This window comes from Pleurodeles waltl, chromosome 8, assembly GCF_031143425.1.
Source record: "Pleurodeles waltl isolate 20211129_DDA chromosome 8, aPleWal1.hap1.20221129, whole genome shotgun sequence".
Classification (NCBI taxonomy): Eukaryota; Metazoa; Chordata; class Amphibia; order Caudata; family Salamandridae; genus Pleurodeles; species Pleurodeles waltl.
The window spans coordinates 120,013,307-120,040,735 of NC_090447.1; positions in this window are offsets into that span (position 1 = coordinate 120,013,307).

Below are 27,429 nucleotides of genomic sequence, written 5' to 3' on the forward strand. Positions count from 1 at the left end.
ACTAATATGACAGTCAGTTCAGCTGCTGTGTTGAAGTTTCGGGGTGATTCATCAAGTGGGGGCTGAGAAAAATGGGGGGTCTCACAACTCTTTTTCCCCATGCAATTGCCATAGGGATTTTCAGACACAACTACAGCCCGAACTGCTGGACTGAATTACACCAATTTTGGTAAAACAGTAGCTTTTGGTCCAGAAAGTGCCCTTTTTGTGATTTGGTGTAAATCCATTCAGTATTTTTGAGATATTAAAGGAAAAATAAATTGGTATATCTGGGCAGAGCTAAAGCACAGATCTCATGATGAGATCTCATTGGCTGTCAGCATTTTAACCAGGAAGTGCTGGCAGCCATCTTAGGACCAATATTTATGATAGCACCTTCTAAATGATTTACAGAGCTGAAAATGAGAACTAAAGCTTAACTGTAGAGTAAAAATGCACTTTAAGGAATATGTACACTATATATATATATATATATGCATATATATATAACATGCTGTGGCAGCTGCCAGCTGCTACAAGACTCTGGGATATGGATCAGATCGAAATGCATTGTAGTGAATAGCAGAATTTGAGGATTACAAAAAGGAGCATGTATAAAGGGTGATAACAGATTTTAGTTACAATATAAATCATTTGTTGATTGTACCATACACATTTTAGGTAATGTGGTGTGTTCTAATGTGATTTTACCCTGTGAAAAAGTATTCTGCTGGGATTTCATAAATCATGTATTAGAGAAAACTATTTTCTCATGATTCTCCCACAGAGGCTATGAAAGGTACTCCAGGAGATAAAATGTGAGCAAATGTTCTGTAAATTCACATCTTTCTCAGCCATTTGAGAACGAAGCCTGTCTTTCTCAGTAAAACATGTACTTCCAACAGGTGCAGCCTGTCAATTGATTCCCATGTGTTTTTTTTATAACCAAATTTTTATTTTATTCAGAGTGAAGTTTGTCACAAAACAGCTCAGGTAGAAGAAAACACACAATTCTACCCTCTGTTCACCCAGCAATTCTCTCTGCACATTAGAAAAAAAAGTTACAATCATTTCAACATTACATGTTTATAGCAAACTATTACATTTTCATTCCTTCTACTGAGAGTCACCCATCCATGTGGACCAGATCTTATTATGTCTCTGTGGGCATCCTCACGCCTTGTATACAGGTCTCTTAATTTGGACACACCAGTTCAACCCCCGCAGCCACCTCGAGAGCGTTGGCGGACTACTCGCCTTCCACTGTCTTGCAATGTCCCATTTAGCGACCATAAAAGCGGTGCCCAGCAAAAGTCTGTCCGCCCCGGAACTCCCCTCCATCACCCCTAAAAGTACCATCAATGGAGACAGTTCAAAAGACTGCCCCACAACCATGGAGAGCTCTGCCAAAACCTGCTTCCAAAGTTGTACAATCAGCTGACAGGAGCTTGCCATATGGAAGAAATCTGCTAGAGAGCAGGAGCAGTACCCACACTGAGGCGTGGACCTTACACCAGCTTGATGCATTCTAGTTGGAGTTAGGTACGTGCAATGTAGATATTACAGCTGTACCAATCACATTCTGGCCGATATCACAATCATCCGAGGTGCCGTTGTCCCACCACTCCTCCTCATCCATTGGTCCTACCCATCTCTCTCACCGGGACCTTAGGGGCTGGAGGGTTCAGAGGCATTTAGAAAGATGGAACAATATACTTGCGAGATTCCCCCCTTTCCCAGTGTCCCCATCATGACCTTTGCTTCCATAGAACTAAATTCGGGTATATGAGTAGCCACGGGTATGTGTGATCTCAGTGCATGTCTTAATTGTAGGAATTTATGGAACTGTGAAGTAGACAATGTGTATCCCTCCTGGAGCTCCTGGAAGGACTGCATGTGGTTGCCAGGCCACTTATCGCCAAGCACAGTGATGCATACAGCATCCCATCATGTGAAGCCCTCCAAGGCACTCACCTCCCCCAGCCAGGTCCCCCACCACAATGGAGTTTGTTGTGTTAGCTTCGTCCGCCACTCAGTGTGATGCTGCGCCCCCGCCACCCAGCAAACACCATCCTGGTTACCTCCAGGATGTTCTGCTTAGTTTTTCGACACAATTCTGGTGAAAGTTGACTAACTTTAGTTTTTCTTTAGCTTTTTCTTTAGTTTTTGGAAATCTTATTAAATTTTAGATTTTGTAATTTGTAATTATTAATGCAATGTTTTAAATTGTGATTTATCAGCCTTGAAGAAGTCCAATGTGTGGACGAAACACGTGTCGGCTGATGTTACATGTGGATTCAACAAATACCATCCGGTCATATTGACTCAAAGTTCACTTCTGTGTTAGCTATTCGACAATGGACTTTCATTGTATTCATTCACATTATGGGGGTCATTCTGACCCTGGCGGTCATGGAGCGCCAGGGCCAACGACCGCGGGAGCACCGCCAACAGGCTGGCGGTGCTCCCATGGGCATTCTGATCACGGCGGTACAGCCGCGGTCAGAAACGGAAAACCGGCAATGTCCCGCCGGTTTCCCGCTGCCCTGGGGAATCCTCCATGGCGGCGCTGCAAGCAGCGCCGCCATGGGGATTCCGACCCCCTTACCGCCAGCCTGGTTCTGGCGGTTTTGACCGCCAGAACCTGGCTGGCGGTAACGGGTGTCGTGGGGCCCCTGGGGGCCCCTGCAGTGCCCATGCCAATGGCATGGGCACTGCAGGGGCCCCCTAACAGGGCCCCACTAAGATTTTCAGTGTCTGCATAGCAGACACTGAAAATCGCGACGGGTGCCACAGCACCCGTCGCACGCCTTCAACTCCGCCGACTCCATTCGGAGCCGGCTTCCTCGTTGAAGGCGCTTTCCCGCTGGGCTGGCGGGCGGCCTTCTGGCGGTCGCCCGCCAGCCCAGCGGGAAAGCCAGAATGGCCGCCGCGGTCATTTGACCGCAGTGCGGTCATTCGGCGGCTCCCGCCGGCCCTGCGGTTACCGCGGCCGGCGGGAGTCAGAATGACCCCCTATGTCTTTTACTATTTTTGGATTTCTATTGTAGTGGTTTAGTATTTTTTGTTATTTATCATTGTCAATAATTTTGAATTAAACATTTCCATTATATACAATTAGGAGAACCTACATTGTTTGAGGATAATAACAATACATGAGTATATATGGATTGAGGACAGCTTATTACAGCTTAATAATTACAGAGTTACTTTTGACTTTTGACTATCAACATTTTAGAAAAAACTGTTGTGCTCCGCTAGTGATTCTTTGTTTGGTTCTATTGTTACGGTCTTTCCTTTTTGGAAAACCGGGAAGCACATCAGGGCAACGATGTGCATTAGTGTATGAGCACAACTCAATAGTATATATACTTGGGAAAACTAGGGAATGTGCATTGATACTGTTGTTTAGTGTTGCCAAGTTTGTTTTTTCTTATGTTCTGCGAGACCTGGCTGCCACACATAAGCTCCATTGTGCGGGAAAAACCCATGTTGTAAGTTCTAAGCGATAAGCTGGAGCAGTCCAACCCCATTAGCCATTCATTAAGCACAAGAGCGTGGGATGCTAAATAATAGTACTGTAGGTTGGACATGGCCAGCCCTCCCTCATATGTGCTTCACCCGCATGTGGCCCAACTGAGAAGTCGCCTCCTATTCTACCACAGGAAGGCATTATCTATCACATCCATTGCGCTGAACCAATGAGACGGTAGTCGTATTGGAAGGTTGTGAAGAAGATAGAGAAATCATGCAGTACCAACACCCTAAACAAGCAATGCGCCCCAGGACATTAACAGGCAGCGAGTGCCACTTCTTCAAGTCCAACTTAACTCTGTGGACGAGTAGAGTGATGTTAAGGGCCCTATCATGGATGGTTCAAGCTCAATTTTAACTCCCAATTAAGGGAAGCTAAGCCACCATATGGGTATGTCGGATTGCCAATCAATCACGTCCCGAGTCCCAGTCAGAGGGGCTAAGAGAGATTTTTTAGGATTTATAAGGAGTTCAGACACCTCTGCGACAAGATGCAATAGACAGAGACAGTGGAGCCCACTCTCTGCCAGATTTGATAAGTACAGCAGCACATCATCTGCATATAAGGCAAAATGATCCTCCTCATCCTGAGGCCAACACCAGCCTGTCAGCAATGGATCGTCGTGGATCATGCAAGCTAAGGACTCTATGGCCAAGGCAAAAAGAAGAGGGGATAGCAGACATCCCTGCCTTGTTCCCCTAGAAACAATGAAGGCCTCTGACACCGTTCCATTGACTAGCACCCTAGTCTTTGGGTATTAAGAGAGTAGATGCACCATATGCTGGAACTTGTCACCAAATCCCACCCTAGTAAGTACTTTTTCTCAGATATCCCCAGTCCATGGTATCAAATGCCTTCTCGAAGTCTATCAACACCAGGGCCAGAGACGCTGAAAGGACATGCCTGTGAGCTAGTGCAATGTGCAAGAGTCTAATACAGTGCATAATACTGCGATTTGGCATGAAGCCGCACTGGTCAGGGTGGATGAAATATCCTGGAACCCTCTGCAGGCGGGTCACCAAGACATTGGCATGTACTTTTAGTTCCCCGTTGATCAGAGATATCGGCCGATAGTCTGCACATGATAATGATGGGGGCTGTTTTTTTGGCAGGACCACTATCGTGGCCTGGTCCAGGTTGTCCGGAAAGGTGCCAACTTCTAACACCTCCATATAGAGGGCATGTAGCCGCAGAGCCAGGAAATCTCTGAGCTTAGAGCAGAACTCGGCATGATACCCATCAGGGCCTGGGGTTTTCCTGTTTTTAATGCTGAAATAGCATCTTCTATTTCCCCTAAGGATCCTGTTCTGGGAGACTGGGCAGAGATAACTCATTTAAAAGTGGCACGCAGTATAGAGTGTGGAATAGTATTGCGCAAATTAGGCCGCTATGCCAGCAGAAGTTGCCTGTGGCACTCGTGTCTCATCAAACACCTCAGGCACCACCCTTTCCGCCAAGGGCTTGGTAGCCAGCCAATACAGCAGCTTGCTGTTTTTATAACCCCAACCATAGACACTCACCTACAATGCAGGCCATATTTGTTTTGCAGCCTCCAATGATTGGGCCCGAATTCCTCCTGCACAAGGCTTCGGGCACTTTCCACTCCCCTTGACCCCCCCGGGCCACGAGTCTCTCTATCTGCAGTGCACAGGTCTCTAAGTGGGCAATGTGTGCTTGCTTGGCTCTCTCCTGTTTCCGTAGGAGAGCTTTGGTGTGACCACAAATCATGACCTTCCCGAGCTCCCACAAAAGTGCCTCTGTTCGCACTATTCCCTTGTTAATCTCAAATTATTGTTCAATCTTTTTACGTTTCTTTTTAATATATTCCACATTTTGTAGGAGCCAGGCATTAAGGTTCCACATGGGGCGCTGTGTCAGGGCAGTAGAGCCAACAGTCAAGAAACCAGGGACATGGTCTGATATGTCCTGGGCAAGAATTTGGACCTTTGTGAAAAGGGAGAGGTCGGTAGCCGGCATGAAGACCATGTCAATGTGGGCATACATATGCTGTGCTGCAGAAGTATGAGTATATTGCCTAGAGCTGGGGTTCCAAGTTTGCCACACTTCACAGAGGTCCAGGTTAGACATTCACTTACACAAGGAAACAGACCTACAACATCGAACATCCGAGGCTGTACCGGTGATATCCATGTCAGGATCTAAAACCGCACTCATATCACCCCTGATGACAGTGAGACCAAGGGGCATCTGTGCGGCCACCACCACAAGCTCCTCAAGGAAGGGGTTGAGCACTGTGGGAGGTGCATATACACATACTAAGTTCAAAGGATGTCCCCGAACATGCCTGTCAGAGAGACATACATGCCCTGTGGGTCTAGCCATCGTTGATGCACCACAGAGGGGATACCCCGATGCATATGTATCACAACCTCACAGGATCCACGCACAAACACCGCATGATAGACCTGATCGAACCTGCATTGGACTACAAAGGGTCAAGACTCGCCCATAAAGTGCATCTCTTGATGGAACATAATGGAGGAGTGAAGCTTTTGCATATGTCGAAGCTCTGCAATTCGCTTGATCTTATTCAACAAGCCATTTACATTCCAGGACACCTCCTTATATGTGGCCATGAGAAGAGCAAGTCAGTGTACTTAGCTGGCTCCAGAAGCTACCTAGGGACTCCCAGGGCCAACTTAGTATATACATTGTCCGTGACTGGGTTTGGCAGGACACCATTGATTGCAGATAAGTGGTGCGACCTGTGTGACACTGAAAGCAAAAAAACAACAACACTAAAGCAAATACGTATCCAAACATAACCCATCCCTCCAAAATCCCCCCATACTTCCTCCCCCAACCAGAAGAAGCATCTGTCGCCCCAACTTCAATATCCCAACAATCAACTAAGGACACACGTAACGTGGAGTGGTGGACCCCTCCAGGTAGCAGGACTAAAAGTACTATCAGTTCAGCTAATATACATGGAATGGCTGCCCTGGTGCATCTTAAACTTCACTATCGTTGTCTGGCTCAGTCTCTCCTCCTCCTGCTGCACTGCGCCCCCACCCCCAGTCTCCCAAGGCCGGCAAATTATTTCTGTGCTGCATGAGCGGCTGTGCTGAGGAGCCAGAACTCTATGAACTTGAGGTAGGTCCAGCCGCCGTCGCCGGGACCTGGTGCGGGATCGCTTAAGACACCCAGGCTTCCATGCCTGTAATCTACTGGCCTGTGTCATGTCTGAAGCCGATAGAGAGGACCCATGGGCATTCCTCTGCAGGTGACATTCTTCTGTCACCTACTTCCACTGAGACTCAGGGGTATCAAAGAAATGCGCTAAGCCAGCCTACAGCACTTTAAGGCTAGCCGGAAATAGAAGCATGTAGGTGAGTTGGAGTGCCCTTAACTTTTGCTTGACGGGCTCATAGGATCGTTGAGGGGCTTGCAGTCCCGGTCTTGGAAGTTAAAGAGGAGAGCTATGAGGGCCATGAACAGCACCCAGGGGGGCCTGGAGGATAAAACCCTCTGTGCACGCTTCACCACAAAACATGGAGTCAGTTTATCTGGGAGCATCCATGACTTCAACCAGGTCTCAAGGAAGTTCCCCTCCCGCGACCCCTCAGCCTCTTCGAGAAAGCCAACGATTCTCAAGTTGTTGCACCTCGATTGGTTTTCCGCGTTCTCCGCACGTTGCTGAAGTTCATGGGTAAGAGTGAGGAGGCGGTTAACTTTAGATTTCAGGTCGCAACTTCATCCTCCACCACTGATAACTGATTTCTTTGCCTTCATTATACGAGTTGTGGCATTCTGCAGTTCTTTGTGGAGCAAAGCCATGTCAAGTCCCATTTCCCCAATCTTATTCTCTACAACAGTTTGGGAGGTGTGAATTGCCTGCAGGATCCTGTCCGTGTCCCCCACTCCTTGTGCAGAAGGTTACAGACTGGCATCTCCCTGTGCCCCCCATGGGAGAAGTATATTTGTCACTGCGCGGCTGGGAGGCTGGCGGCCTAGATTGTCTATCTTTCCTCATCTCAGGTCCATCACAGCCTCAGGATAAATTGCTCTGTCGGCCTACCCAACAACACTTTTGCCAGTGGCTCCCGCAGCACCCAAGATCCCTCTGCGCCAGCATCGACTACTCCTGATACCTGCTGTCTTCAATCCGTATGTGGCACAGGGATAAGCCAGGCCCCACGGTCCAAAGATAATCTCTCTCTCTCACTGCTGTTGGGATGAGCACTTGGATGCCCCCTTCTCCTCAGTGGGTACCACCCAGAGGGTCGAAATGAGCTTGTCAGATTCATTTATCTCCACTGGCTCCCACTGCCCCACTCGCACCTGGGCAAGATGCCCGCACTGACATGCTGGCTTGCCACGGGCTCTCCGGTCACTCATGTAACCCTTCTAATACACCAATGTAATGATGTGCTCAGCTCCTTGCTAGTCTCTCTAATTTCGTTCTCCAGATTAGCTGGCAGTGCAAATCCAGGCCTCCACCTCTGTCCACAAAGCCTCTATGTGTCCTCCCTACAGGGCCTCGCCTCCCTGGCCGACCACCACTCACCGGTCAAGTCCCACTCAGGACCCGTGAGGTCCACTTCGCCGGCTCAGAGTCCACGAGTGGGCCGGCAGCCTGGAGCCTCCTCACACCTCTGCTTCTCTTCCGGTAAGCTCCAAAGGGATGGCAGGCCCACAGAGGGAGGCAGACTCCACTCTTCACAGGCCTCGGCCTGCCATGCCACCCCGGACCGGGAACCGCTGCACCGGGAGAATGCTAGGAGGCACACCACCACAGACCCCACTCCCCCCATCTCCTCCTCAACAGGGGAAGCGAGTGTCTCTCTCCCGGGGTCCTTGGGCCAACACTCCCTCTCTCGTCTCCGTGGTATGGCCCGACATCTCACAGTCTGCAGGTCCTGCTCCTCAACGCCAAGCTGACCGACGGCCCCAAGGGGGCTGCAAGGTACCTCGGGACAGATGGTCTCTCCCACAGCCACCTCCTGTGTGGCTCCCAGACACAGCTATCGCCCCACAGGCCCCCGCAATCGACCACCTCTGCCATTTTGTAATCAGGTGAGTCCAGGCCTGCAGGATCACAGGCCTCTTCCAGCCCTTCAGGATCACCTCAGCATCCCTCACTTAAGGCACTGCACTCAGGGGGAGGGCAGACGTCCGCCAGGGCAGTTGGAAGGGCTAAATATGGACGAGAATGGTGGCGGATGACGGAGGAGTCTGGAGCACTCTCAGAGTGCGACCGCCATCTTGATGCCCCAAGCCACACCCTTCCCTTGTGTTTTATTGCAGCCTCCCAGAGTGTTCTAAAGAGCAACTAGAGCGCTAACAGTCTTACGTATGACAAAAGTGTGGCTCACTTGGAGCCACCGTGATTGAATCAAACTGATAAAACTTAAAACATTTAATTTAGAAAGGATCAAAATGAGGGGGGTCATTTTGTCATAGAAATTATGTTTAGGAAAATTAGGACAAGTTTGAAATGAGTTCTCAAATATCTCCCTCTTCTATTTCAGTAAAACATTCTGACATGCAGAATGAGACATGAACTAAAAATGTTCAAGCTAACGTGTTACGACTTTTCACTTCTGTTAAGGACACACAGGTGAGGATTATGCTTCAACTTTTTCTGCTGCTTATTAATACCAATTTGACAGCAGCCAATAAAAAAGACTTCTTTTAATAACTACATTTTCCATTAACCATAGCATGACATCATGGCTCCTGCACCATTTCCAATGTATCTGCATATTTAAATTGCATTGTTGCCATACTGACATCCTCTTTTTTTGCCCCCATCGCCTATTGAACTTTCGAACAAAAATCCAATTTACAAAAACTGGAAATCACTGCTGCATCTTAACCATTTCAAAGTGACAAAGATAGGACTCCAGAACTAAAGTCATCCAAGAGATCAATGGGATCTGGCAGAAAACCAAACTCTAGAACTTCTTCTTGTTCATCTATTTGGACTTCCAATCATAATCTGGGAAGAACAGAGGAAAAAACAGCGTAATACCCAATGCCAGATAGGGTACAAACACCATATGTGAATACCATAGTACATGATATCTTTGTCATATAGGGAAAAGACACACATATGAATATATCAGTACCTAATACCCAATGCATTACAGAGTAAAAGACATCACATATGACTAAATTAGCACCTGAGGGTGAGATAATACGAAGAACATGCTAACACTTTAGCGTGATAAACAATATTACGACAAGTGAGGGTGCAATAATCCTTGCCTCCGTGTTCTTAATAGAATTGAAAATTCTTTATGCATTATCTAGAAAAAACTTTTTATTCTTTGTCATGATCAGAGGCTTTGGATTATGCTATTTCAAAGCTGTTGTAACACAATTGAAGCCACCTCGAGAATCAGCTTGTAATAATAAAAAAACATAAAACATTCTGAAAGTACCACTAGTAAACCCAGACGCTGCTCAAATGATACCTTGTATCTTGGAATTGAGGTCATAGTATTTTGAGGCCATATTCCATCTGACTGAGTAAGCTCTGTAATTAGAGGTATCAAACGCTACTTGGAGAAAACCAGTGCACCCGAAGAGCTAAGTTATCTGAAGGGAAAGAAAGGAAAGTACCTGTAGGGCCACTAAGAAGAGGCCCCGAATGAATGCTGAAAACCCTTAGAATAGCCTACACCATAGACAACCTGGAGTTGTCCGGAAATTAGGCAAGCATATACCCTAACATTCTGCAGGAAAAACTCAACATAATAGAATGGTCAGGGGTGCAAAAATAGTTTTCTGAGTAAATTCAAGATGGGAGACTAGTTCTGAAGGAACCCGATGACAACCATGACATCTCCGAGCACAGATATATCAGAACGGAAGGAACAGCTCATACGATTCTACTGACTATAGAAAGTTTGGCAAGCTGGTCCACCCTCAAAGAGGGAAAGACTTGGTGAAGTTACAGACCAAAACATTATACAGAAAATGTATATGAATCAAATGGAAAAAACAATTCTGGTAGGAATGTGGAGAAAGAAACAACTGGGGATCTGAGGGAAATCAAACCCCATCCGTCATACCTGACCCAACGCCTCCCCCAGGCTGCGGCGTACTGCCTGTGAGCGAAAACTGACTAGGGTCTGGATAGAAAAGGAGAACAAGTCTTTAATCAGTGTGAACTTTCCTTATCAGAGAAATTAGCATCATTTGGTGATGGATAGTATATGCTAATACTTTCAGGATAATCAGGATTGGGGCAAAAGCATCATGTAGGAAAACTCCCCAATTCTGAAGGCGTCTGTGTCTAGGATCATTGGATTTGACCTGGAAGGTAGGGGAAAATTAATTGAGTCATCAACAGATCTCTCTAAAGCCCTGTGAACAGGGTGAGTCTTTCCTGGCAGAATAACCAGTATCAGTCCTGTTTTGTAATGGAGAGTATATACCAATACTTTCAGGATCGCCAGAACTGGAGGGAGAGCATTATGCAGGAAAAACTTTCCAAATTCACAGGAGGGCGTCTGCGGTGAGGACCAACATATCCGATCTCACAGAGAAGAACTCAACCACTTGAGTTGGCAGGCAGGTACTCAGTTATCCCCATAGTACCGACCAGAGAGACCCCGTGATACATGAAACCTGTGAGAAAGAAACTTCCCTTGCTTGATTACAGAAACACAAAGCGTAAGGATGTAACTCCAGTACAACCTCCATTCACAGTTAAGTGTCAGGGTCTCACACGCAGTTTGCGTATGTAATGGACAGTCAAGATATTGGCTACACCCAGCTGAATGTGCCAAGTAGTGGTAGGGACCAAGATTTCATCATACCGGAATCTGACATCTCCAAACAGTTCGCGAGCGAGGGCTCCATGTGAGGACACACTGACAACTGATTCTAAAATGAGTCCGACCAGAAATTGAAAGGGGCACCGTCATGCCAGATGTTCATGTTTGGAAAAAAAGCCCACTAGGAAAGCTCTGGCCTAACCTCTGGCAGAGGATCAGTCAATACCTAGTCATCTAGTCATCTTTGAAGAGATTGAACCCTAGGCTTTTAGGGGCCAGTAGTGGAGGGAGGGTCGGAAAAATATCCTGACCCAACCCGCCAATCTGGCCAACATTCTCGAGTACCTGGTATCTCGGTGAAGAGAAGCTCATGTGGTATTGAGGGAACAACTGGGCTGACAGAGAGTAAAATTGGGCTGACATGGAGTAGAACTGAATTGCAAGAAGCTGTATGCAGGCAGGGAGAATGAGAATAGATTCCACTGACATTAAAGCAGGAGGCACAAGTCCTGAAGTTGGGACGAACTGTTCAACTGCTGGAACTACAAACAAACAGTTTGTGCCATTAGAGTACAACATTAAGGGAGGGTGTGCTGAGAGGGAGGACCTAGCACTTGTGCCATCCGAAGTCTCCCACCAAGTTAAGATATGATTGTGAGGAAAACAGTATTAGAATAGAGATGTAGCCAACCTACAATTCAAAGCGTACCATCCCTGCACAATTCTATGGGATATCCCTAAGAGGGGAAAGGCCTTCCACTGGTGACCTCTAACAAGTATTCTGTCACCGTTTCACACACTTATGTGCGTGGCCAGTAGGTCGCCCTCCACAACAGTTGACCCAGGCAAAGAGTTTGTTTCTGTCTGGTCAGAGGCTGTAAATGTGTGGTCAAGGAAGGACAGGTCTTAGGCCAATGAGTCGTTGGGCAGAATGCCGATGGTGATAGTGTATGTCTCTGCATTCGTAAGCTCTGCAAGTTTGAGATCACTGCGGATCAGTACTGCAAGACGATCTACTACAGATTGTTCACTGCCTAGTAGATCCACTGCTCCTTGGGACCATCTTGGAGGGGCTTTAAGATCCCTCAGGGTATTCATGTTAGGGGTGAGGATCAGAATCTCAAGTATTTCCCACAGTGGGCACTTAAAAAGGGGGGCCCAATTGGGGTCAAGTGTCACTTCAACAGAGGCATCCAATTGAGGGCAGTTGGAGAGTTGTCTGGCACAGTCGTCCCTGTCAAAGCCCTTCTTAGAGCAGATGCAGACTTGGTCTGTAACAACAGGAAGGGACATGCAGCCCATAGAGTGTGAATGTATGGTCACGTCGGGCTCAAAGTCCGAAGAGGTTCCAGGAGCAGAAAGGGGGCAGAAGGCTTTGGAAGGGGACTGGTCTTGAGGGTCCCAGCGACCTCACTTATGTCAGTCAGCCATACTTGAAGGTTGTGTTGAGTTACCTCCCAAGGAAAATGAGTAAAGAGTAGTCAGGACAGTGGAGAAAACTCTGGCAGGTGATGGGGGGGGCAACCCTATAAACGACTGTGAACGGAAGTAGAATGCCACAAGAGACGGTGCCTGAGCCGGCGAGTCTCAAGTCTCTCAGGCAAAACTCATATAGCCAATTCCCTTGCCCAGGTGTGGCTGCATAGGGAAGGCGATTGCTACTCCACCGCGAGCATTGTGGCAGGAGCTAAACTCTCTCTTGCGGAGGTACATGTCTTCTCACCCGCCAGATTCAGGCCGGGACAACCTGCTACATGTACTCATATGTGCGGGGATGAGGACAAAACAGGACAGAGAACTGTCCACGTGGCAGCCCACTGCCTTCCTACCTCTGGGCACCCACATTGGGCGCTACTAGAATATGGCCTGAAGCAATTAGCAAGCATGTCACAATAACCCAAATACATATGAAGATGATGTAAAAACAAGGTCTACTTATCTTTGGAGAAGAAGCAAAGAAAGAGGACATCAACATGGTGACAATGCAATTTATATGTGCAGAGACATTGGGATTGGTGCAGGAGACATGATTTAATGCTAAGGTTTATGGGAAATGTAGTTTATTTTTAAAAGTCTGTTTTGATTGGCTGCTGTTGAATTTGTATTAATAAACAGCGCAGTAGGAGAAGCATAATCCAAAGCCTCTGGTCCTGACATAGAATTTCAACACCAGCAGCAGACTGCCAGTTATCTCCCTGGTGATCAGCAGCTTTATTACAGTGTTCTAAAGACCAACTAGAGTGCTAACATTCTGAATTGATGCCAAAGTGCGGCACATCTGAACTCCCTCTTGATGGAATCGAAGTGGAAAACTGAAAGCATTTTCTACAGAAAATACTGCATTAAAATAGGAAATTAGGGAGCTTCATAATAAATAAGTCTCCCAAGATGGCCACCAAAGAAATGAAGCCCCAATGAAGCACAAATAGCATCCACATGTAGCCAAAGTATAGTCCAATGACAGAAGTGTGTAAAGCACATAACGGCCTGATTACAAGTTTGGCAGTTGGACCGCTAGACTGCAATAGTGTCGGACGCCAAAAGACTGCCATGTTGTCAGTCACACAGACTGCTGCATTACGAGTTACACAGGCAGGATAGACAAAAGCCAACCAAAACAAAACCCACCAGGACGTTGGAGGGCAGGAAATAGGCCGCCCGACCACTAGTACCGACAGCACGACAACCAACCACCAAACCTATTACAAGTACTAAGTTGCATTGGCAGTCATGCCGTGGCAGTTCTCTAGTGGTGGTCCGAACCACGGCAGTTAGCGTCCACCACAGTAATAAACAACACCACATTGGATGATTTAAAAACAACACAGCTGAGGCAAAACTCATTCACACGCATGACATACCTACAAACCACACTATAAAACCCACCCCTTCACACACCATGATCCTTTGCAATTCCCACACAAAATACACCATCCAGAGTACCCAGAAAAAGAACATTTGCAACTTAATTGGCTCTTCCTTATCTCTCACTGAGCAAATATCCCACAACTTCAACACAACCACATCACATCCATTTGCACCCCTTTAATCCATTTGGTACCCGTCACCTTCTCATTTCCCAGCGCCTATCTTTATTATTGATAATTTCATTTCACCACCATGTCATCCCAGAAAGATCCCAGTTTCACCGAAGATGAGTTAAGAGTCATGTGGATGAATTCATTAGAGTAGAGCCACATCTTTTTGGAGCCCAAGTCCAGCACACTACTATCACAAGGAAAATGGAAATGTGGAAATGGAAATGTGGCAATGTGGAAATGTGGAAATGTGGAAATGGAAATGTGGCAAAGGATAGTCAACAGAGTGAATTCCGTAAGCCCCACCCCGCGCACAAGGGACGACGTATAGTCTGTGTGTAAGATAGGCACTGACAGCAATGCTAAGGCCAAGAGGCCCTGCAACTCCCACTCTACTGAACCACAACACTGTCCTCCGCCACTATGACCCTTCTTCCTCTACTCAACCATTAAACTGTATCCACCTGAGAGGATGGTCCATGTATATTGTGTGTATATCTTGAAGTAACGTTACTGTATATCCATGGAGGGCCTGTCCCTGTAACTCGAAGAACCAGGCCAGTGTCCATATCACAATGTGCATCTGCCTGTGAACTAACAGATTAAGTTTACCCACATGGGAGGGCCCAAGATACAGACCATGGTATACTCTGTGATGTGGCTTACCACCTAGATCTATCTTGAGCAGCAATGCCAAGATGCCAAAAATGTGGACAGGAAGCACAGCTCAAAATGTGTGCAACAAAACATCAAAGACACAAAAATGCATCATAAGAATTGTATTGGCAGCAGACATATTCCCAAAGCACTGACCAAAATGATGACAACTATCACATATACTACAAGATTCTAGATCTGCCTGCATGACAGTCTTAAGATGACCTAAACCACATCCTGCCCAGCCACTGTTTTCACTGCACTGCTGGCAAGATATAAGTCTATGACCATCTCTATAAGTGCCAATAAACTCCGACATCCTGAAGTTAGTTGACTGAAATGGAATTGGTATGCCACTTGGAACACAGAGACCACTCAAGAGACTGCCACTACCCCCGTGAATGCAGCCCTCTGTAAGGACAACACTCCTGGACATGTGGACATTGAGGACGATTCTGACCCATCTGAGCAACCTGCTCAGATGACACCTGTAAGCCTCACCGTGACCACACCGACTTCTCACAGCCCGGTTGCTTCAACATCTCAGGCAACCATTCTCCCCCGTGTCCCAAGGACAGTGACAACAATCCTGTGCCCCTAGTCCAGGATCCTGAGTCACAGCAAGACACTTTTGAAATGATGGTTTTGGAACCAGTAGCATGGGGAAAGCTACACCAAGGGCACAGGCACATTGGAGTAGGGTGCATGGGAGGGATGGTGTGTGCCAGTGGCATGTGGCAGCTGGGGATGGGTCTGGTCAGGACACCATCACCCAAGTCTTGGGAGCATACCAACAATCCCAAGGTGTGATTGTCCAGGTACTTGCGGAGCTCAGGGAGATCAAGGAGCTACAGAGGGAGTTCCATCTGGAAATTTGGGAACAGTGGGAAGCCCACAGTAACAACACGGCCTCCTTCACAGGGGTGCTGAGAGATATCAACACCACTGAGAGCAGGAATCATCAACAACACCATACCGCTTCCATTAGCCAGTCAATTCCACCCCCTTCTACATCTGTGGCAGCCACTGGAAGGGAGGTCCTGCCAAGTAAAGGACCTGCCTCAGACACAACGGCCTCTGTAGATGAATAACCTCCCGCAAGAGGGGACGTCCATCCAAGCATCCAGGAGGTGTGGATGGCAAGACACAAACCACTGCCAGCAAGTGAGCGCTTCGTGATGAAACTCTTTTGTGTGCCACTGATTAACTCTGTTGACTGTTCTCCAACCACGTTACATTTTCCATGCTAGTAGGACACTGGACGTTGGACTCCAAATGTTGTAGCATCTACTCTAATGATTACATCCACCATGACTGATTCCTTCACTGTCACTTTCTTTTTTGGAGTTCAACCTTAATTTCCTATGCACATGTAAATAAACACACCTAACACTAAAACAATACCTACTAGTAATTTTTCAACATTTTGAGATGTTGTGTGTGAAATCCATGTGATGCAAACAATGAATACATAAGATGGTAATGGATGGAGGGAAATGTCTCAGGTAGTGGCATGCAGAGGATTACTACCAACACAATGACACAAGTGACTAGTCACACCAAACATTTTATTGCACTGTATAGCACATAGGCTGCCAAAATGTCTGGACTGTCATAACCAAGAATGGCAGAACTATGTTGAGTCAGGTTAGATATCTCAAGGTACCGTCCCTCAGACCACAGAAGAAAGGGCTATGTCAGACCTTATCCCATAGAATCGGCTAACAGATTTGCGGATGTTGTCACCAGTTTGAGCCTCATCACATACTAAAACCAGGTCTACCAACTTGACATATGCCATGACACAGACAGTGGGCAGTACAAAAGTCCTGAATCATAGGTCCATCCTATTACAATGAACAAGCATCTGGTGGTATGATACCATCCTATGTCAGTGTTGTGGCACAGGCACTGTGGCCTGCAATGAGGAAACACTTCAAAAGCTACATACAGGTCATACAGGATCATTGTCAACATAATGTGAAGGAAGAATGCATGGATTGCACTGGATGACAACATATATCAAGGCCATATGATCGCATACCTGAGACAATTGGATCAACACACCACATCAAACAAGTGTATTGTGCACTTCAGAATTCTTCCCACCCACTGCCCAACCTGCCAGGTGACTCATACACCCCAACATTGATCCAACATTACCTGGATCAATCCAGGTCCACTACATATGTCAGGACAGCAACAGCTACATGCCAATGTCACAACTCTGAAATGCCCACATAAGGATGGCATGGTGAAGAGCCCTTAATAAAACACAAAGTAAGGGCTTCAGGCAGGAAAACACATACATATGTCCATAACCTTACATCAGAGTTCAGTAGATCCATACACATTTCCATGAGACTGACACAAAGAAGATAATGATGGTATTAGCTTTTTTCTGTCTGCATTTGCAATCACACCTCAGCTGTACACTGCATGGTGTGAGATCCCCTGTCCTTTGTGAAAAACATGCCCTACATAACACATCCTGTCAACTACAGTTTCACGTACAATCACAGTAATCACATATTATCACACACTTACACTCATGCAAAGTACTGATTGATGAGATCTTCCCACAAGTCTTCACCTTCCTCCTCATCACTGTCATCCTCAGTTGGCATTTCAGGATTCTCACCCAGTTGCACTGCTAGCTCCCCCTTATCTGGTATATATGGGATGTTCCTCCTCAGGGCAATGTTGTGGAGCATGCAGTAGGCAACAATGATCATACATACTTTTTTGGGTGAGTAGAGGAGGTCTCCACCAGTCCAGTCTATGCTCCTGAGTCTGGCTTTCCGGAGCCCAAAAGCCCGCTACACGACACGCTGTGTTCTTCCATTGGCATCGTTGAGGCAGGCTTCCCCAAACGTAGTTGGTTTCCTCACTGGTTTCAACAGCCATGGACAGTTTGGGTATGCAGAGTCCCATGAAATGGAAAGGGACATATGTGCAACAATTAGTCCCTCTTATTGTTTCTTCTGCAGTACACATTTGAAACAAAAACACATGACATACGTGACTTACCAACCAACCAGCCAGGCCCTGTTTGGGTACAGTTGTGACATCAGCTGTGGAACTGCGCTGTTTCGCATCATGAAGGCATCATGGACTGAACCTGGATAATGGGCACAGACCTGTGAAATGTATGCCAAACATACAAGTTGGACATTGATGGAATGGAAGTTCTTCCTGTTCCGATAGACTTGTTCATTGCCATGCAGTGGAACCAAGGAAACATGTGTACCTCAGTGGCTCCCACCACATGTGGGATGTGGGCCAAATCATAGGAGTCAGCCTTCACATGGGCGAAATCCTCACGTTGAGGAAACTGGATATAGCTGTCCAGGTGTTTCAACATTGCTGAGGGTGCATCTTTCAACACAAAACTGAAGATCGGCAGGGACATCCCATAAGATAGGGCTACTGTATTTTGGAAGGGCCATGTGGCCAGGAAGTGCAACAACGCCATAACTTGTACAATGGGTGGTATGCTGTTTGGATGAGAAATGGCAGGCAGTAGATCTGGCTCCAACTGACCACAGAGATGCACAAGTGTTTGCCTATTCAGACAGTGCATCTAAATGATGTATCTGTCTTCCATGGCCTGAAGGTCTGGGAGTGGACAGTAGACAGGAGGCTGTCTGCTCCTTCCCCTCCCTTGGTAACTATGTAGGACAAGAAATGAGTATATGTCAAGCACTAACCTGTTCGTCCCACGGAGGCACCATGAGGACCAAGCTGCTTGTTCCCAATTCCCCCTAAACGTTGCGTGCTTCCCACTTAAATACACATGATCTGCACCACAACGTCTCAGGGGAAATGGGATGGATGAGAGAAGGAGAGAACACTGGAGTCGCAGGGCTGGATCCGGACGTCTAGTGATGGTTCTCGAAGAGCCGGTCTTTCCTATGATAAATTACATATCAGCCAAATAACTAATATCTCATAACCCATGTATACTTTACTGTCAAACTTTGATGTGCAAGCTAGATGTACCTGTTGGGGTCCCCTTTCCCGCTTTTGATGGCTCTCCCTCTCTCTAGGAATTTTCAGAAATGATGTGGATTACCTGTAATTAAATAAGAGCCTTGAACCTCCTACACTGTCTATAACTACTCCCACTGTGATCCCAGATTAGTCCCTTGTCACCTCAATTAAGCCTACCTGGATGTTCCTTGATGTTCAGGGGATATCTTGCGTGTTTCACCTTGATGAGATTTCCCAAGATGCTGACTCGCTTGAATCATAGACATTTACATATGCAACAATTATAAGAACAAACTCTCAGGGAATTAAATTCTCCTGATATTCATGGGTTAATCATTGTATTGTGCTAGTATTGCAAGGAACGCAATTCAGTGTTTAAATCACACTGAAAACATAGGGTTTTTATCAAGGATTACGGTTCACATTGTATTACTATGAAAACATAGGGTAATCAATAGCGTTCAACTTCATGAACAATCGTCTTATCACTGTTACATCACAGAGTAATTTTGAGCATGGCAAAGATAAGCTTCAACTTCATTAAAGCGCCAAACACAGAATGTTCCGCATCACCAGCATCAATTTGAAATAATGCAAATGCCACTTTGAACTCGCAATAATAACCATATTGACAGTACATCATATCGCTAACAACAATAGTAATGCCACATTAAACTCAGCAATGATAAATGTATACACAATGTATTGTTTTCATAATAATTGTTCAATAGAGACTCCTTTCTGTGGTATAATGCAAGCAATACGTATTATTATACAATAGGTATTGTAGCATGACAAGCGGCGAACATCCCTTTTAGGCGCATCATATCCTGGAACATTCGCTCAGCAAGTTTCAAGTCAGCAAGTATCAAGTTTTTTCAATAAATGTTCTTAAATCACGTGCAGCGTGTTACCACCTTTTTAAGGGTTAATTCCGTTGCTCTCTTCTTCTTCCAGAAGCAGCCTACAAGATGCTGGACAGAGCAGAACGTGAAGATCAAAAGCAGAGGCGCAGAGATTTCTTCTCTGCAGCTGGTGACCTTTACAGCAAGCAATTCACTTAGGCCGGGTGTGGTTTAAATACCTGCTGCATCCAGCCACACCCAGTCGGAATCATAGGGAGCCACACCCAGTCTGAGTCATAGGGATGCTGAAGGCTTTTGCAACATGTGTTCTTGAACAAGCATTGGTCTCCAACAAGCATTAGTTCCAACAAGCATTGGTCCCTGTAAACAAGCATTGGTCCCTGCAAAGGCAAATGATCAACTCAGAAGTTCTTTACTGGCGTATATCCGGGTTTTCAGGCCCAACAGTATAGCCATCATCCAATTCATTTCTTGCAACATACATAATGCATGTTATTGACATACTGTGACAAGCCATGCCATGAGTTGATGACAGGATGCTCAGTACACGTTACATTGTCAATTACACAGAAGTAACATGTTTCCTCATTGCTTCATCACAAATGTGTACAAATCATCTACCTGGACAGCAATGATTTTTTACATGAAACATGCTACACGGAATGTGACATAAGTTCCCTAATTCAAAATGACCGAGGGGGGGGAGGGTTATCTGTGGCCAAAATAAACATGCCATATGTGCCTGGCAATGTACAAAAATGCTGTCAAAGTAGAAGAACGAACATGACAAGACAAGACCAGCATAGTTGTTCAGATTATTTTCCAGAGTTGTGGCAGATTTTTATTTGCCAAATACAACAGAAAATGCTCTTAAAATGGTGGGTGCCTGACCTACTCCACTGGACACTAGGAACCGCCCACGCCTGTCAGCAGAAGTCGTCATGGTGGTAGGCAGTTGCTACCGCAGCGGACACAGCCATAGGCTAACGTTGTTGCCAGTAGTGGTCTTAGTCCAATGGCTGTGTCCGTCAATGGTGACAGCCACATACGTGGCGGACGTGACCGCCATGTTCTAGATAATCCCTCACTTGACTCCTGACACTGCTGCCAGCAAGACCTCCACAACCTGAGCTGCTGTGTATCCCTTCTGGGAGCAATCATGCCACGTCCAGCAAGTGATAGGGCCCCTGCCTTCTCCCTAGAGAAGCTGGTGGAGGAGGTCCTCCCCCTGTATGAACAGCTCTATGATGCACCAGAGGAGCAAGTAGGTGCCTCATGTCCACTTTTTTCCCTGCACTTCAACATATATTCCCTCCTCATAGGCTAGATTGAACCCATGTGTGTCAAAATTTGTAGTAAATGCCATGGAGCTGCAGTCACTGTGGCTTAGGAAGCCACAGAGTTGTGTTGTGTAGGTCGCTCCCCCTGCCGCTGCAGCCCCTCCAGGTTCCTGAGTTCCTGAGACCCACCTCACAGTAAGTACCCCCCACCTCCCAGCCCCTCGCTCTGCCCCGCGCTACTCACCCTCTCTCCTGCTTCTTTTCTTCTTTTCTTCTTCTCTGTTCTTCTGTTCTTCCTCCTCGCTCCTCGTCTGTAATCTTCTTCTGTACTCTTCTTTTCCCCGTCTTCACTCTTCTTCTCTTCTTCCTCATCTTCTTCTGTGGTCTTCTGCCCTCTGTTCTTCGTTTTCTGTATCTTCTTCTGTGTTCTTCTGTGTTCTTCTGTTCTTCTGGTCTTCCTTTCTTCTCTCCTTCCGTTCTTCCGTTCTTCTGTTCTTCTGTTCTTCTGTTCTTCCGGTCTTCTGGTCTTCTGTCTTCTATCTTCTGCCTTCGGCTCTTCTGCCTCCTCCGTCCTCTTCTCCCCGCGCCTGCCCTCCTGCTCCTGCCTCATCCCCCTCCCTCACTCGCATCCCCCTCTCTATCTCCCCTATCTAACCCGTTCACTATCTACCTCCCTCACTCCTCCTATCTCTCTATCTCTCTATCCCACTATCTAACTCCCTCACTCTCCACCTCCTCCTATCTTCCTATCTCTCTATCTATTTCCCTATCTATCGATTTCCCTATCTATCTATTTTCTCTATCTATTTCTCTATCTCCCCCCCTCCCACCACCCCCTCTATTACCTATCTTCCTATCCTCTCACTCTACCTCTCACCCTCACCCACCTCTACAACCCCCCCTCCCCTATCTTCACAACCCTACTCCTATCTTTCTCCCTAATCTCCTAAACCTCCTAACACTCACCCCCCTCCACCCTTAAAGCCCCCTCCCCCAGCTCTTCTCACTCTACCTGTCCCCCCCTCCCTCGCGCTTTCCCGCCGTGACCTCCTGCACGCCCCCGGCCCCCAGCTCCCATTCGCCCCCAGCTGACCCCTCCCCCCCTCCTACCTCATATGGCGGCCGCTGCGCGACAGTGGTAGCGACCCTTGACCCAAGGGTAGGTCGCTCCCCCTGCCGCTGCAGCCCCTCCAGGTTCCTGAGTTCCTGAGACCCACCTCACAGTAAGTACCCCCCACCTCCCAGCCCCTCGCTCTGCCCCGCGCTACTCACCCTCTCTCCTGCTCCTGCTTCTTTTCTTCTTTTCTTCTTCTCTGTTCTTCTGTTCTTCCTCCTCGCTCCTCGTCTGTAATCTTCTTCTGTACTCTTCTTTTCCCCGTCTTCACTCTTCTTCTCTTCTTCCTCATCTTCTTCTGTGGTCTTCTGCCCTCTGTTCTTCGTTTTCTGTATCTTCTTCTGTGTTCTTCTGTGTTCTTCTGTGTTCTTCTGTTCTTCCGGTCTTCCGGTCTTCCGGTCTTCCGGTCTTCCGTTCTTCTGTTCTTCTGTTCTTCTGTTCTTCTGTCCTTCCGGTCTTCTGGTCTTCTGTCTTCTATCTTCTGCCTTCGGCTCTTCTGCCTCCTCCGTCCTCTTCTCCCCGCGCCTGCCCTCCTGCTCCTGCCTCATCCCCCTCCCTCACTCGCATCCCCCTCTCCATCTCCCCTATCTAACCCGTTCAATATCTACCTCCCTCACTCCTCCTATCTCTCTATCTCTCTATCCCACTATCTAACTCCCTCACTCTCCACCTCCTCCTATCTTCCTATCTCTCTATCTATTTCCCTATCTATCGATTTCCCTATCTATCTATTTTCTCTATCTATTTCTCTATCTCTCCCCCCCCTCCCACCACCCCCTCTATTACCTATCTTCCTATCCTCTCACTCTACCTCTCACCCTCACCCACCTCTACAACCCCCCTCCCCTATCTTCACAACCCTACTCCTATCTTTCTCCCTAATCTCCTAAACCTCCTAACACTCACCCCCTCCACCCTTAGACCCCCCTCCCCCAGCTCTTCTCACTCTACCTGTCCCCCCCTCCCTCGCGCTTTCCCGCCGCGACCTCCTGCACGCCCCCGGCCCCCAGCTCCCATTCGCCCCCAGCTGACCCCTCCCCCCCTCCTACCTCATATGTCGGCCGCTGCGCGATTGCGCAGCGGGCGCGCCGCTGTCGCCCCGGATGCGCGCCAGAGGCAAGCCCGTCTGCGCCCGTCCGCGCCTGTCCCGCACCCAGCGCCACGACCCCTGGTCCCCAGCTCTCCCAAACCCCGCTGATCCGCTACGACCCCACCACCCTCCACGCCCTCAACCCAGGGCGCTCCAACACCTGCTTCCAAGCTCACCCCAAACGCACCCATGGACCCTTCGCCTGCAACTCCTGCAAACGCATCTTCCACCACGCAACAACCACGTCCAGAAGCCCACGCGCCATCAACCACCTCAAGTGCATCCTAGTCAACGCTCACTCCATCCACAAACACGCCGTTGAACTCTGGGACCTCCTGGACTCCATAGCACCGGACGTCGCCTTCATCACAGAGACCTGGATGAACGCCTCCTCTGCTCCAGACATCGCCACTGCCATCCCCGAAGGCTACAAGATCTCCAGGAAAGACCGCACCAACCAAGCAGGAGGAGGTATCGCCATCGTCTTCAAAGACTCCATCAGCGTCACCACCTCCACCGAGGACACCCCTCTCGCCGCGGAACACCTGCATTTTCAGATTCGCACTGACCCGAGGACCACCCTCAGAGGATCCCTCGTCTACCGTCCTCCCGGGCCACGCGCCCCTTTCAGCGACGCCATCGCCGACTTCATCTCCCCGCACGCCCTCGCCTCTCCGGACTACATCCTCCTAGGCGACCTCAACTTCCATTTGGAACAAAACAACGACCCCAACACCACCACCCTGCTCGACAACCTCGCCAACCTCGGCCTCAAACAACTGGTGAACACCGCCACGCACATCGCCGGACACACCCTCGATCCCATCTTCTCCGCCAGCAAACACGTCTTCTTCAGCCACGCCTCCGCCCTACACTGGACCGACCACAGCTGCGTCCACTTCACATTCCGACGCGAGACCCGCCACCTCCGCACCCAACCCATCCCTCGTCGACAGTGGAACAAGATCCCCGAAGAGCAACTCTTCTCCGCACTCGCCGCCAACCAACCCACCCTCACCACCGACCCCAACGACGCAGCCCTCAACCTCACAAACTGGATCTCCAACTGCACAGACATCCTTGCTCCCCTCAAACGCACGCATCGACAGACCAACACCAAAAAACCTCTCTGGTTCTCTGACACCCTCAAAGAATCAAAGAAAACTTGTCGCGCCCTTGAGAAAGCCTGGCGCAAGGACCACACCGCTGACAACATGACCGCCCTCAAGAACGCTACCCGCGAACACCACCACCTGATCCGCGCTGCCAAAAGGAACTTTTTCACCGACAGACTGGACAAAAACAGACACAACAGCAGAGAACTCTTCAGCATCGTCAAGGAGTTCTCCAACCCCAGCGCCAACGCCAACGCCGTCATGCCCTCACAGGATTTGTGCGAATCCCTCGCCACTTTCTTCTATCGCAAGATTAGCGACCTCCACGACAGCTTCGGACACCAGACCCAACCAAACACCACCGAACCGGCATCCACGGCCATCACCCTCAACAACTGGACCCACATCAACACGGAAGAAACCAAATCCATCATGAACTCTATCCACTCCGGCGCCCCTTCGGACCCCTGCCCGCACTTCATCTTTAACAAAGCCGACGACATCATCGCCCGCACCTCCAGACCGTCATCAACTCTTCTTTTTCTTCTGCTACCTTCCCCGAATGCTGGAAACACGCCGAAGTCAACGCCCTACTAAAGAAACCTACGGCTGACCCGAGCGACCTGAAAAACTTCCGCCCCATCTCTCTTCTGCCTTTCCCAGCCAAAGTAATAGAGAAGACCGTCAACAAACAGCTGACCACCTTCCTGGAAGACAACAACCTGCTCGACCCCTCACAAAACGGATTCCGAACCAACCACAGCACTGAAACCGCCCTCATCTCAGTCACTGACGACATCAGAACCCTGATGGACAACGGTGAAACAGTCGCCCTCATTCTGCTCGACCTCTCGGCTGCCTTTGACACCGTCTGTCACCGCACCCTAATCACCCGCCTCCGCTCCACCGGGATCCAAGGCCAGGCCCTGGACTGGATCGCCTCCTTCCTCGCAAACCGTTCCCAAAGAGTTTACCTCCCTCCGTTTCGCTCAGAACCCACCGAGATCATCTGCGGCGTACCCCAAGGCTCATCACTCAGCCCGACACTCTTCAATGTCTACATGGGCCCCCTCGCCAACATCGTACGCAAGCACGACATCATCATCACCTCCTACGCCGACGACACCCAACTTATACTCTCCCTCACAAAGGACCCCGCCAGCGCCAAGACCAACCTACAAGAGGGTATGAAGGACGTCGCAGATTGGATGAGGCTCAGCCGCCTAAAGCTGAACTCTGAAAAAACGGAAGTCCTCATCCTCGGCAACACCCCGTCCGCCTGGGACGACTCCTGGTGGCCCACGGCCCTCGGCACCGCACCGACCCCCACAGACCACGCCCGCAACCTCGGCTTCATCTTGGACCCTCTTCTCACCATGACCAAGCAAGTCAACGCCGTGTCCTCCGCCTGCTTCCTCACCCTCTGCATGCTCCGCAAGATCTTCCACTGGATCCCCGCCGACACCAGAAAAACCGTGACCCACGCCCTCGTCACGAGCCGCCTGGACTACGGCAACACCCTCTACGCCGGGACCACAGCCAAACTCCAAAATCGCCTGCAACGCATTCAAAACGCCTTGGCCGGCCTCATCCTCGACGTACCCCGCAGCAGCCACATCTCCGCACACCAGAGACACCTGCATTGGCTCCCAGTCAGCAAAAGGATCACCTTCCGACTTCTCACCCACGCACACAAAGCCCTCCACGACAAGGGACCGGAATACCTCAACAGACGCCTCAGCTTCTACGTCCCCACCCGCCTCCTCCGCTCCTCTGGCCTCGCACTCGCTGCTGTCCCTCGCATCCGCCGCTCCACGGCGGGTGGGAGATCTTTCTCCTTCCTGGCGGCCAAGACCTGGAACTCCCTCCCCACCAGCCTCAGGACCACCCAGGACCACTCCGCTTTCCGGAGACTCCTAAAGACCTGGCTGTTCGAGCAGCGATAACCCCCCCTTTTTCCCCTAGCGCCTTGAGACCCGCACGGGTGAGTAGCACGCTTTATAAATGTTAATGATTTGATGATTTGATTTGATTTGTGTCCCATACGTTTTGAAATCTCTGTCAGAATGCAATGGCATATCCCACAAGATATCAGTTGACCAACCTAGTTAGTGGAGGGCCTGAGCAGGGTGATGGTTTGGTCTGTAGATTGGGAAATGTTTGTAGTCTTGTCCATCTACTCAGTGACTGGTATGTGCCACACTTGGGCATCATGGGTCAATTCCCATCAAAAGAAAGGGATTTGGAGAGCCATCGCCAACAAAGTGCTGACTCTGGGGGTCCACAGCCGGCAGAGTTCCCACTGTTGCAAGAGGTGGGAGGACCTGAGGCACTGGGCTTGGAAGATCACAGAGGCCCAGCTGGGGCTGTCCTCCCAACCTGTCCCATGGTCAGGTGATTGTGTGGGGTAGTACTCCCCCAGACAATTAGGGATGAGCCATGTGTCACTCAGAACTTGGTTGATTGTTTTTATTGACATGTCATGTGTATCTAACTGGTGTTCCTTGCCTTCTGAACCTGGGACCTAGTACAAACCTCAGGGGATTTCACAAACCACTTAGTCTGCAGGGTCCACAAATTACTGTCTTCACTCCTCATTCATGTACTATTTGTTGTTGTAGTGGGCGTTATTTGTGAGCCCATAATCACTTCCCCTGAATGTCACAGACAAAAGGTAATTGTATTATGGATCACTGTCCTCTGCCATGTGTCTGGGAATAGGTGCATGTAGACATCTGACGCCCAAAAGCAAGTTGTCCTCAGTATATGAAGGGTACTGGTGTCTTACTGCAGTCTTTGCTGTGTTGCTGCCCATCATATATGTGACATGGATTACCTGGATAATTGTTTGCAGATGTAGCAAATCACTTTCCCTTTTTAAGTGGGGAATGTTCATTGTCATGAATCATGTCACATGACTCTTGCCAACATTAATTGTGCCCACATGTCAGCATGTGTCCTTTTCCCTTTAGGAAACATTCATTACCTGAAATTTCAGGCATGTCCTAGCCATG